Here is a 14374-nt window from a genome sequence, read left to right as displayed (position 1 = left end):
TTTAAGCGTTATAACTACTAACTATTTATTAGTAGTTATTACTAATTATTAGTAATATTAAAATAGTATTATATATCATATTCGAAATTTTAATAAAAAATTTTTTAGTTAAAACTTCATTTAAAAAAATAAAATTTCAAAGCGAACCACGGGGGCGATGGGCCCTCTAAATCGAAAAATACCTCGCTAGTTAATTCTTCAGGACGATATAAGGAATCCTTTCTTGGCATTATTTATGGACAGCGGATAAAAATTAGGTTCAGCAATGTATATGTAAAAAAATTTCAAAGTGCCCTGGGAGGGTGTTGGGCCCTTTGATTTGGAAAATGACCTAATACTTTTTTAATCAGTACATTATAAAGAATCATTTTTTGATAAAATCGGTGGACGGCGGAAGTGAATAAGGGTCAGTTATGTATATGTAAAAAATTTTCAAAGTTCCCTGGGGGGGGGGGGGGGTTAGCCCTTTGAATTGGAAAATGGCCTCATACTTTTTTATTCAGTACATTATAAAGAATCATTTTTTGAAAAAATCGGTGGACGGCGGAAGTGAATAAGGGTCAGTTATGTATATGTAAAAAATTTTCAAAGTGCCTTGGGGGGGGGGGGGGTTTCGCCCTTTGAATTTTTAAAATGGCCTAATACTTTTTTATTCAGGACATTATAAAGAATCATTTTTTGATAAAACCGGTGGACGGCGGCGACCATTATTCAGTTATGTATATATGTAAAAAATTTTCAAAGTGCCCTGGGGGGGGGGGGGTGTTTAGCCCTTTGAAGTGGAAAATGACCTAATACTTTTTTATTCAGTACATTATAAAGAATCATTTTTTGATAAAACCGGTGGACGGCGGCGACCATTATTCAGTTATGTATATGTAAAAAATTTTCAAAGTGCCCTGGGGGGGTGTTTAGCCCTTTGAATTGGAAAATGGCCTAATACTTTTTTATTCAGTACATTATAAAGAATCATTTTTTGAAAAAATCGGTGGACGGCGGAAGTGAATAAGGGTCAGTTATGTATATGTAAAAAATTTTCTAAGTGCCCTGGGGGGGGGGGGGTGTTTAGCCCTTTGAATTGGAAAATGGCCTAATACTTTTTTATTCAGTACATTATAAAGAATTATTTTTTTATAAAACCGGTGGACGGCGGCGACCATTATTCAGTTATGTATATGTAAAAAATTTTCAAAGTGCCCTGGGGAGGGGTGTTTAGCCCTTTGCATTGGAAAATGGCCTAATACTTTTTTATTCAGTACATTATAAAGAATCATTTTTTGATAAAATCGGTGGACGGCGGCCTACATTTTTTTTTAATAATTTTCAGTTAATAAGTAGTTGAAACTTCAGTTACATCAAATTTAAACAATTGACTTTAAATATATAAACCACCATTTTATTAAACGATAGCATGAGTTTAAATGAAATATTAACAAACTTAGATACTACCTCAGAAGCTACAAATTCAACTTATCATACTTAAACCTACATTGATTTAAATTATAAAAATAGGGCATGTCACCCGAATAAATCATAAAACTAAACACGTTTGAATATAGCAAAATTTCTACTACAGCATTGGTCTATACGAAATAAATTATATGAATTTGTAATATGCATACTCAGAAAAAACTTACTATAAATTACATTTTTGCACACGTATTGAATTACGAATACGTCGAATCAAATATTAGTTAAATCGACGCAACACTAACTACAAATGGTTATCGCGACAAATAACCCCGACATAGTGCACAAAATGTAATTAAAACGTGTTACGTTTTTTGAAATTGTATAAATAATTTAAGCTTCGTTTTACGACGCTATCTAAATAAGAAAATTGAATTCATTCTATGACCAACGGTTATAATAACTTTAAAATTATTTAAAAAATATTACCTCGACATGTCATGAGTCAGAAAATTAATTTATGCAAGCAAGATCGAAACAAAGAAAGAATATTCACATTACCTTTTAAACTGCTATTATTTATTTACCGTACATTAGATTTTGGTATATAAAACCATCATTTTCAAATTATAACATCCAACCACGTTGTAGCCTATCCAACCATGTTGAATCCTCAATATAAAAATTTTGTGGTCCGCTCTTCAATGCGACCAAATTATAAGAGAGCCTCTCATACCGTTCTTTTTACTAAGTAATGAAACTCTCTGCCACCATAAATATTTAAAAAAAAAACAAAAACCCTAGCATTTTTGACATTTAACTGTAAAATAAATATATGAAGGCAGATGCTAACCACAATATGATGGAATATAAAGACTGTTTCACACTATGAACGGTTACATCGTAACAGTATTTAATACTGGATACGTAGGTATGCTTAACATAAATTTTACCACTGTTTAATAATAATAATAATAATAATAATTCTTTATTAATTCTCTTTTTTTACAATAGTCATTGTACAGAATAAGTCAAAAATAATAGGATGGGGCATGTGTAAGGAATGGGAAGGTTGTGCAGCTATGGCTGACTAAGTTAGGAACTATCCCAGTATTCACCTATGTGCAAGCCAATGGAAAACCATAGAAAACCATTGGCAAGGATAGCCGGCATCCGATAAACAAATGCCTACCGAATATCATAAGTGATTCGGTTGAGGATAAGGAGTACAATTATACTCTGATGGAGTACGCATACAATAAAAAATAAAATAAAAAAAAATCTGCAAAATTACAGACGTCAATGAATTATATTCCCAGCTGAATAGATACAAGATCAAAGAGCAAAAATTCATTTAATAATAAATGAAACCAGTTCAATATCAATTAAGAAACTAATGTAATACTACGATGAATATAAAACTAAGTATCATTCAACTGAGATGTCAAATCCGTAGGAAAAGAAAAAAAATTCCCACAGATTGTTTACAATATAAATATAAATGAGATAAATACAATCTGTTTATAGAATGTAAGTCACAAATAATACGTGCTTACTAACGGATACCGTGCTCCAGGCTCAGGAAAAAAAAACCTCATCCATAGAGTATGGACAGCTGTTCAACAAATACTTTTTTACTGCAGTCACAAAGTTCGATCCATCTTTTACCATTATATTATTAATGATTTTACAATTCATGAACTTATTGTAGATTTTTATGGCCTGATTACGCGGCCCAAAATCGACACATTTGTAACCGCAGTATGGAGGTAAATAGCCATGATTTTGCCTTGTAGGATGATTTGAAATTACTCTATTTTCGAGAAAGTAGTTTTTATTTTTAATTATAAATTTGATCATTTCAAGTACATACAGACCATGAAATGTCAGGATTTTTTTGTTTTTAAAAATAGGTTTACAACTATCTACTTTCTTCAGACCAAAAATAATTTTAAGTACTTTTTTTTGTAAAATAAGGACTTTTTTAGCATAGCAATTTGACCCCCATATTATAATCCCAAACGACATGATCGAGCAAAAGTTTGTATAATATATAAGTAATAAGGAATTTACATCAACTCGTTTTTTCATTACTCTAAGTTGATAGCATACTTTGTTTAATTTTGCACACAACAAGTCTATGTGAGCTTTCCATTTAACATTATAATCAAAAGTGATTCCCAAAAACTTTACTGACTTAGTAAGACCTGGAATAACATCCAGCTCACTCTTGTTATTAATTTTAAATTTTTGAACTTTGGTTTTACTTAAATTTAATGACAAACCATTAGCTCTACACCAATCATTTACTGAGCTAAGAGCATACTCAACCATGTCGCCTAGTACCATTTCATCCAAATCATGAACAATCAAAGTGATATCATCCGCATAAAGGAAGACATCACACTTAAGATTTTTAAAGTTCATGATGAAAGCCGGCAGATCGTTTATGAAGAGTTGAAACAGTTTTGGGCCTAAAATACTACCTTGCGGCACACCCTTTGTTATTTTATTCCAATCGGAATTATAAAAATGTCCATTACTACTCATTTCAACTCTTTGAAATCTATTATTTAAGTAGTCTGACAAGAGGTCGCTCGCACCACCTCTAAAGCCAATTTTATAGAGTTTTCGAAGTAGCAAACTATGATCGACGCAGTCAAATGCTTTTGATTGATCAAGCGCAATCATCACAACATGTTCATGGATATTCAAATATTTTAGCACTGCATCAGTGAGATTAAACAATGCCTTATTAACACCTTTACCTGTAACGTAACCGAATTGATGTTGTGAAATAATATTATATTTATTTAAAAAACTATCAATTCTACCATTAATGAATTTTTCGAAAATTTTAGAAAAGACAGGTAAACAAGAAATAGGTCTAAAGTTATTAATTACATTGTTGTTTTTAACTTTTTTTAATGGAATGATGCGTGCAAATTTAGCTCTATCTGGAAACCTAAATGTGGATATCATACATGAAATGATATCTGTTATTGGAATTAAGATTAAATCTGAACATGATTTTATGATATCATTCGAGATATGAAAGATATCCTGTGTGGTTTTATTCTTGAGCGAGTCGATCACAGTTCGCACCTCACTTTGCTCTACTTCATGGAGAAAAAATGTATTTAAATTAAAATCTGAATTAATTGAAAAATTGGAATCGGGTTTGATATGGCTCATTATATTCAAAAAATAATCATTGAAAGTATTAACGATTAACTGAGGTTCCTTCAACGTTTGATCATCCTCAGTAACAATTTCATTAAGAGTATTAGATTTGCCGCTTGTACCCATTTCATCTTTAATAATTCTCCATAAAGTTTTAGAGTTACCCTTTGCAGAACGAACTCTTGCAACCACACATTGCCTCTTGGAAGCCTCAATAACCTTGTTGTACAATTTTGAAAAATTTTTAAGTTTCCTTTTTAAATCTATATTATTTGAGATTTTTGCCAAAAATCTCAAATCTCTCATAGTTTGAGTAGATTTATTAATTCCCGATGTGATCCAGTCGGGTGTATTATATTTACTTCTTTTTGACTTAATAATCGGACAACTGGCATTGAGACTCCCAAGGAAGACATCTAAAAAATTATTAAATTTATCATTAACAGTCCGAGCCTCAAGCACGGTAAGCCAGTCCTCGTTCCTTAACATTGTTCTGAGTTTTGAAATTGTCAGCTTTTTTTGCACGTTTTAAAAAAACATCAGTTCTAGTGGTTTTAAGAACTTCGTTATTAAATGATAACTTAATTAATTCATGGTCAGAAAAGTTACATGGACTTACACTGACCCCGAAGTTAGTCATATTTGTAATAAAATTATCAATCAATGTACTAGATTGATTTGTTATACGAGTGGCTTCCCTAACAGCGAATTTAGCCCCGTAAGATTTTACCATGTTAAGGAACGATTTACAATTTTCATTTTCAACAAATAAGTCAATATTAAAGTCACCTGCTAGAATGAAATTTTTATTTTCATTAATTAATTTTTCCATACAAATATCTAATTTCATAAAAAAATCATCAATATCACCTGAAGGGGATCTATAAATGCAGGCTATTATAATAGGATCCTTCTTACAAACAACCTCAATTGCGCAACATTCAAAGTTCTTCTCAATGTTAAAAGTTTTAAAATCTAATCTTTCTTTTAAATTTTCTTTATTTAAATTAGAAGATAAAATCAAAGTGCCGCCTCCATTAGATACATTTCTATGACAGCTAGCAACTATTTCATAATTATTTATTTTTAAAGCTTCTAATTCATGCTCTTTGAGCCAATGTTCAGTTATGCACACAAAATTAGGTAATTTATTACTATTTTTCTGTTCATCTATTAAGTTCTCCAATTGAAGTTGCTTGTTTCGAAGACTGCATATATTAAGTAAATTTAAACCAAATTTATTCGCTTTTATGTTAGCATTTCTAGCAGGCGACTCAATATGTTTTTTTGTCGCTTAGGTCTACGATCCCGAGTCATCGCAATTTCACCATGACATGATGGTTTTACACTTGTGGGATCGCAGAGGTCAGCATTACCACCGGCAGTAGTTAGCTTTGATTTTTGCTTTGTTTTTCTTTTTTTAGAAATCCCATTATTACAATTCGCACTTGATCTGTCATCCCTATAATCATCATTTATGTATAATTTAATTACTTTACAAATTTTATTTTTCGCTTTACTACTAAGCAAACCAATTCTATCTATAAAATCAAACTTATTCAAAATCTTGTTAGTATATAAGCACATTATATGCTCGTGTTTAAAAATTTCTTTTTCAATAAATTCATTTACTGAAAATATATAATTGTTATCAATTTTTCCACTATAATCGAACGCTATAGTGGAGCATAATACATTAGTATTAGATAATTTATGAATCATATTAGAAAATTTATTTTTTATTCGTTCGTCATAATTTATTTCATTTATAATAGACGAACTAAACAACAAGATTATAAAATCGGATTTCGTCAATTGATCCGCTTGTTTCTTTAAATCTTTAGTAACATACTCAAAGCTTCCTCCTGGCTTTACGTCCGAGAAAACCTGGAATCGCTTTGGTAAAGATTTCTGAAAAGAAGAGGCTGATTTCATTCACTTTCCCATCCACATCAACTCGGATATTTTTTATGCACATGCGCAGGTAAAATTTTAAATTTTTATATATGAACAATGTTATGTAACATAACAGTAGTCAGTGGCTTCGACCAGTGGAATTTCTAATTGAACGTATAATACGTTGTCGAAGATCAACGATTTTATAGTCATTATTTCGTAGTAGCTTTCGATGTTGGACAAGATTATTGGGAGTGGTTATTTGTAATTTTGAGATATTTTTCTAATTCATTGAAAAGGACCGTCGGGTTGATAGTGTTATAGTCAATAATACCGTGTCTAATTATAGAGTAAGGCTAAGTATCTGTCCACGGTTATTGTAAGTTGGGAAGTTAATTGATTTAATAGAGAAATGTGGTCTATAACGGATAATTCTATATCGTTTCTCTTTACTGAGTCCGTGATATTCCTTGAAAATTCGTTAAACGTTAAAAAGTTTTTATTCAATGTTTCGTCGTTTGTTTTTAAGTTTGTCACAGTCTAATTAAAGTTTTTAATAGCCGATTCTATTACGTGTATCTGTTCTTGCATTAGGGTGTGCGTCTGTCGTTGATCACTCATCAAGCTTTTGATCGAGTTAGCGTAAAACTCGCTGTCGTCCGAGTTTGGTATACCGAAAAGCCATTTAAGGGGATACGACACTCCATTCAGTATTCCACGCTTGATTCGAGCTTCCACTTGAAAGTGATGCATTAACGTCCTAATGTTTTGTTTGATGTCGGTCATTAGATCCTGAAGTATTTATAATTTTTGAATACAAAAGAATCGATTCAGGGTTTGTAATGTTATTAAGTGACAAAGGTTCGTAGACTTTTCGTAATATTTTTCGATAAGCTCCAATTAGTCTTCTATTATGGAGAAGTTAAAGAAATTTACTAACTTATAATTGGAATTACTAAGTTGTGTAGATCGCATTAATTTATAAAAAAAGTCCGGAAGTTGAGTTTATTTTAGTTATGTGTGTCAGTCTGTCGGATGCCAATAACCTTAAAGTAGTGACGGGAAGGTGACTGAGGATTGAGAGCGTTATAAGAGAGATCACGAGTTTGATCATTGTCATAGCCTACGGTCTCGTTGTGTCTGAAAGTAATGGTTTCAAAAAATCAAAATGGTATGTCCTGAATTTGTTTTTCGTAATTTCTAAGGAGGCAGTATGGTTAGGATGGACTTGTATTATTTTATATGGTCCTTTGTAATTCGGGTTTAATTTTTTGTACTGTACTTTTGATAAATTGTCATATAGTAGTACTAATTGCCCGTTGTAAAACTGGAATTCATTATGATGAGTTTTCTCATAATGTTTTTACTCTGATGTTTGGCATTTATTAGGTTTTCTTTGGCCGTTTCTCTAATTTTCTTTAATTTCGAGTAGATATCGCGGGTAAGTTCTTGATAATTCGGCTTTATTTTTGGATTTGATATTGAGGTCGGTACGTTAGGCTCAATACCGTATACTAATTTGTTGGGTTGAAGAATGTCGATGAGAATTGTAAGGAAATGTGGCAAATGAAAGTGGTTCGTCCCAGTCATCATGGCTTTTATTTCTGTAACACTTCAGGTAATCCTTAAGGGTGAGGTATATACGTTCGAGAGAAGCGTTCGTTTTTGGATGATATGGGCTGGATAACTTGTGGTGTATCGAAAGAAATTTGGTAATTCCTTAAAAAGTTTGGAGGTGAATTCTGACCCTTGGTCGGTTAGAATATATGAGGGGAATCCAAGAATCGTACAATATTTAAGAAAATGGATGGCTTTCGTTTCAGCATTATACCCCAGGATGTCCTGCTAATGGATTATCATGATGGTCTTTGAGTTCAGTTTCGATACTTTCGGGGTTATTTAATTCGATTCTAATATTGTGTAAGACGGAATAATTTAAGTGTCCTAGAAAGTATTCCAAAAGAGACTTAAAAGTGTCTTTCTTTATATTGGTATAAAATAGGGGCATATTAATAATTGTTAATGTGTTGATTATATTTGTTTTGCACAATGACACAATTTTTTTTTTTTTTTATTACGCTTCAGCTACTGAGGCTATTTGCGTTTTAAAATTAACAAATTTGATTATTTACAAGTTCTAATTTTTACATAATTTGTATTTTTATAGTGTTTATGATATATTTCTAATAGTAATATAAAATTATATAAACTTTGATAAAAACAATTGAAATACCAGATGATTCAGGTTACGGTCATAGTTTCACACTAATTTAACTTTTTTTTAAATAGTTTAACACTAATTTAAAAAGGCATTTGAAAAGTTTTTCATAATTTCTTGAATCCGTATGATTCTGTTTTATGAACAGGAGGATAATTTTTTGTTCCTGTTGTTTGGAGTTGAGGATCGTTATGTCACCTAACTTGGGGGATTTTAATTTTTCTACGGAACAGTTTTCATTTATATAGTACGAGAGTTTGTTGTTATTGGACAAATCACATGAATACGGGATTACAAGGTTACTAATTTTTCCAGAGGTTATGTATTAAGGGGGGGTCTTTAAGGTCAAGGGCTGATGGAATCTTTGGAAATTGGTAAACGTTTTCTTTTGGATTGTATTAATTGGCCTACTTAAAGCATCCGCATTTGTATCCTTTTTACCAGGTTTATAAATGATTGTATATGTATATTCCATTAGCTTAAGACGCCAACGGATTAATCTTGATGCGGGATCCTTAAAATTCATTTGCCAAGTAAGGCTACGGTGATCCGTAATTATAGAAAATTCTTGGTCCAGTAAATAGGGCCTTAAATGTCGCACAAAATCCACGATAGCAAGGAGTTCTCGCTCTTTAGTAGAATAATTTCGTTCCGCGTTGTTCAGAGTACAAGAATAGCAGGGAATTGGGATATCATTCCCAAATTCACCTTGGGACAGAATTGAACTTATTGCTTCACCTGACGCATCTGTGCTCAAGATAAAGGGCTTAGTAAAATCGGGATATTGTAAGATTGGTTTCGTAGTTAGGACAGTTTTAAGAATTTTAAAAGATTTGTCACAATCGTCGGTCCATTTAAATTTTGTATCCTTTTTTAATAATTTATTTAATGGTTTAGAAATTTCGGCAAAATCTTTGATAAATCGGCGGTAGTATTCTACCAGTCCAAGGAATTGTTTAATAGCTTTAGGTGTACTTGGGGTAGCGATATTTCTGATTGCCTCTATTTTATCAAAGTTCGGTTGAACTCCTTTATTGCTTATCTCTTCACCCAGATGTGAGACCTGTGATTTTAAGAATTCGCACTTGTCTGGTTGTAATTTAAGATTATGCTCCCGTAGTCTCTTGAAGATTTCAAAAAAATTTTGATTGTGTTTTTCCATAGTAGAAAGTTTTTCCATAGTAGATTGTGAGAGTTTTTCCATAGTAGATGATATAATCGAGATAAACGAAGGCTCGTTTACCTTGAATTCCAGTGAGTACTGAATTCATCATCCTTTGGAAAGAAGCTGGCGCGTTCTTTAAACCAAATGCAAGTCTCTTAAAAGGATAGTGACCTAAAGGAGTCGTAAAAGCAGTCTTTTCTCGATCTTCGTTAGCCATTGGGATTTGGTGATAGCCTGAAGCCAGGTCCAGGACCGAAAAGTGTTGGCTTTGACCAAGTTGGTTCAAAATTTCTTCAATACGTGGTATTGGGTATTTATCCGATATGGTGACTTCGTTCAGCTTCCGATAGTCTACTACGAGACGCCATTTTTTCTTCTGGGAAAATTCTTTTTTCTTGGACACAACCCAAAGATTCGATGACCAAGGGCTATTGGAATGTTCTATTATATCGTCCTCTAACATTTGTTCGATTTGTTTCTGGACTTCCTCTTCATGAATCTTTGGGTATCTATATGTTTTTGCATAAATAGGGGTTTCGTCAGTGAGTCTGATTTTGTGTTCAAAGGATGCCGTGTGAGATAATGGATCATTTGGGAGATGAAAAATTTCGTCAAAGTTTCTACAAATTGTTAAAAGACTTTCGTTATCTTGGGGTTAAGGTGTTCCGTCCTTAGATTTTCGATGAGTACTTTTTGTCGATTTTGGTTTTTTTGGTTTCAAAGCAACTGGTAATAATAATTTAGGGTTTTTTAATTCGAGAAATTTTACGTCTATGGGTGTCTTTATTGTGACAGGGTTTGTGCTCGTGTTGATTATGGATACTTTGCTTGTCTCGCGGGAAATTAACATGTTTTTAGGTAGCGATAACTGTGAGGAAAGGGAGGTGTTTGTGCTAATGAAGCCGCCATTGAGCTTGTGATCTAGAATATTAATATTTATTTGAACTTTTTGTCGGGGCGCTATTGTGAGTTGTAATTTTTTTATATTTAGTTTAATTGACCTATCCTGATAATTGATAATAGCTTCATATTTTGATAAAATATCATGACCGATGATTCCGTCATATGGAAATGACGTTAATAAGCTTCCGTCGATCATAAAGAACAAAGCGTTGAATTTTGTTTCACTCTTTTCAAGCTTTATTTCTGTTTTTCCCTTTTTTGGAATGGAATACGTTGTACCTATACCAGTAACGTTAGTCATGTGTTTAGGGTCAACAAAAGTATTCTTTGTATCCAAGTGGGTATGCTTGACAATGCTTATAGAAGTATCCAAGTGGGTATGCTTGACAATGCTTATAGAAGTATCCAAGTGGGTATGCTTGACAATGCTTATAGAAGCTCCGGTATCAATTAAAAAGACAAATATTTTTTCAGAGTTCGGTGATTTAAATTGAAGCGTAAAATTCTGGTTTGAGTATTCTAGTGGAAATTTGACGTCTTGAAAAATTTTTGGTCCTGCGATACGACGTTTATCGAGGACAGATTGTAGTTTAAATGATTTATACGGGCGTTTTGGTTTTGCTTTATAGAGTCGCTGTGCATTTTTTTTTCGGCACTCGTGTACCAAATGGCCATCGTTCCCACAAAAGTGGAATAACTTCGTTTGATTTTTGTAAGGGGGTTTGTTTCTTTGGCGGTCGTAATTTTGATTTGGTCCTCGTGAAGGGTTTTGGTTATACTGGGGCTTTAAATTTCGATTGTTTTGTTAAGTATTTGATTGATAATTTCGGTTTTGATTAGGATTTTGGTATTGTCTAGGATTATTTGGGTGTTGGCTGTGAGTATGGTTTGAGTTAGAGTTATTGAATCTTTGTCGGCGTTGCATGTTAACGAATTTTTCCTCCTATACCGTAGTTGAGTAAGCCTCATTAATGGATTTAAATTCCTTTAATCTTAAGACTCGAGATATTTCTGCATTGCTATGAAATATAAATCGTCTCAGTCCTATTTCTTTTATAAAGGCCTTTTTTCCATTTATTTCAGTGGCATCGGAAGTCGATATTTGAATAGCCATCAGACATCGATTCGTCATTTTCTCAAGCCTTACGAAGTATGTGGTGATATCTTCGCTCGGTCTTTGCCTAGAAGTTTCAAGATCCTCCAATAATTGGGAAATATGTGTGTGATCTTGATATAGGATTTGTAAGCTACTTTCTAGCTCTGTAAAATCCGAAAGTTCACAAGTATTAAGTGTTGCTTTGACTTCTGGTGAAATTTTGGATAGTATATAAGCGAAGAAAAGGGATTTTTGGATTTCACTAGCCAACTGTATCGCATTTTTAGCGTTAGAGATAAAATGACTATATCCATCCCCATCACCATTGAAGGTGATATTAACGAAGTTAAAAATTCAATTGAAGGTTACAAAGTACTTTTACTTTCTGATGAACTTTCACCACCTGACATGTTTGCGTCTGTTAAATTATGTTTTCTTGTAGTACTACGAGTTATACGTGCTGGGGGTATTGAGGAACATATAATTATAGATTGGGGTTTATTTTTGAAAGAAGGGAAAGTTGGATTATTAAAAAAATTTTGGGGAGTGATACAGGATTATTTACAACTTGAGATCATTTAAAATATTGTAAAAAAAATCTTACTAACCTGTAGGTTCGTTATTCAACCAAATCACTGGAGTGAACCGTTTGAAGTCAAAATTGAACACTTGCCAATTCTCCAACCGTGTTGAATCCACCGCTACACACCAATTATGTTGTAACTGCTTGTCTGAGGTTTCCAAAAATGAACACTGATGGTATGCTTTGGTTATTTTGTATGAAGTTTATTTTTAATTTTTTCGATGGTTTAAATATTTACTATAAAATTTCACTTGTTTTTGATTAATAATTAAGTTAAAGTTGTAACTCTACTTGTAATTGTTACTGTATATTTTTTGAATATTTAGCTTGCCTTTAAATATAAAACATTTAGGTCAAAATATGAAATATTGTGACGTAAATTTTAAATATTAATTTTGCTGATCAGCTAAATAAATCAAACCATGTTCCTATTACAATTTAGGTTATTATAACATTATTAAAATATTATTACTTAATAATAATAATTTGATTGTTTTGTGTGTTAGAACCACGTTTTTAAGGATAAAGCCGTCCAGGGCCTAACAATATAGAGAAAAACTAGCCATCTGACTGGTTCTTATTCTAACCCCAACCACACCATTCGGACAAGCTTTCAGGTAAGGATTTTGAAACTCAATAATTATCCCGCATTTCTCAACGGCTATATTATTTTTGTCTTGATGGAGCCTTAAGACCACTTCTTGATTCGACCATATTTTATTGATTTTGAAACAGTTCTCTCCCGTAAAGGACACGTTTTACAAATAAATGTGGGGAAGTTTTGTTCATATGGTTCATGACACGGCCAAAGTTCGTCAACATGTTCTTACGAATTTCCCTCCATTTTCATTATCATGATCATGTTGAGCTCGTGTCTTGTTTTCGAGCTTGTTTCGGCTTTCTATTGACGGTACGTTATTTTTCAACCGTAGTAAAAAATTTTCGCTTCCTCCAACATTTCTTCGTCGCTAATATCCGGTTGGGTGACAACAGGCACATGTTTCTATCGAGTCCGGCAAATAATTTTTCCTTTCTTGATATATTTTGAGGCCGTGCTTGCTTTACTTTTAATTACTAGGTTTTCCTTTATTATCGAAACTTGATAAACGAGTCACTAAAATATAATTTTAATATGGTTTATTAAGAAAAAACTAAATTAGAGTGGTAATATAAAAAAAAATTATAATTATATGTGGTATGTTATATTTAAAATAAAATAAAAAATAATATTATTATTGTAGAGTTTTGATTTTTAATAAAAGAAGTTTATTACTAAACTCGAGTTCTTATTTTATTTTTATACCTTTATTCACTTACAAAATTGTGAGTCGTAATTTAGTAGGAATGTAAACTCAAACAAATGATAGTTAAGTATGATATTATTTCACGTAGATGATTTAAAAGAATTATACGTGAAGTCAAATTGAGAAATAGCGACAGAGCAAGCGCTTGTCGTTATCAATCCAGGATTCAGCAGAGCGCTGTGGAGAAGGTGTTGGATAATTGTTTAATCGGGGCCGGGCCCTCTTTCCCAATTAAACTTTACGCAAGGGGGAGTCCTTGGATCTCCGCTCCCTCCGTTTGAACCGTCCCTCTGAAAAGATTTGGCTTGGAAATATTAAAATAAAAGAGGATTTGGTATTGACTTTAAATATGACTTTAATATGAATCCAATCTCTTGTAATTTCTTGTTTGACAATAGAATTAAATATTTTTTTTTTATACATATAAATTTCTAACCTAACATAAAAAAAAAAATATAACAAAATAAATATGAGAGTTACAGATCAAAAAAAATAACTTAATTAATTTTATAAAATTGATTTGATCTGTACAAACAATTAATATTGATTTGTTTCAAGGTAATTAATGTCAGTATTCTTTGAAAGTTCTTTCAAAACTGAATTAATATATTTGGTT

The sequence above is a fragment of the Chrysoperla carnea genome, chromosome X (assembly GCF_905475395.1).
Source record: "Chrysoperla carnea chromosome X, inChrCarn1.1, whole genome shotgun sequence".
Taxonomy (NCBI): domain Eukaryota; kingdom Metazoa; phylum Arthropoda; class Insecta; order Neuroptera; family Chrysopidae; genus Chrysoperla; species Chrysoperla carnea.
This window is presented reverse-complemented; position numbering follows the sequence as displayed.